Consider the following 236-nt stretch of genomic DNA (forward strand, 5'->3'; position numbering starts at 1 on the left):
TTTTAGTTCTAATTAGTTTGGTTTGTGTTGTGTACATTTTTATTTGACATCATGAGTGTGACCCAGAGTTGACCCAACTTGCAAGTGGTGGCAGCAGGTGGGGTTGTTTTGGAACCTTAGTTAGTGATTGAGTAGCCTTGTGCGTGCGTGTGGCTCGCCAGTCAGCTACATTCTCTGTATTTTTCTCCACACAAATAAACTTTTTCAGATAACTGGGAGGACCATGTTTGACAAGT

The sequence above is a fragment of the Nansenia antarctica genome (assembly GCF_963989245.1).
Source record: "Nansenia antarctica genome assembly, chromosome: 1".
Classification (NCBI taxonomy): domain Eukaryota; kingdom Metazoa; phylum Chordata; class Actinopteri; order Argentiniformes; family Microstomatidae; genus Nansenia; species Nansenia antarctica.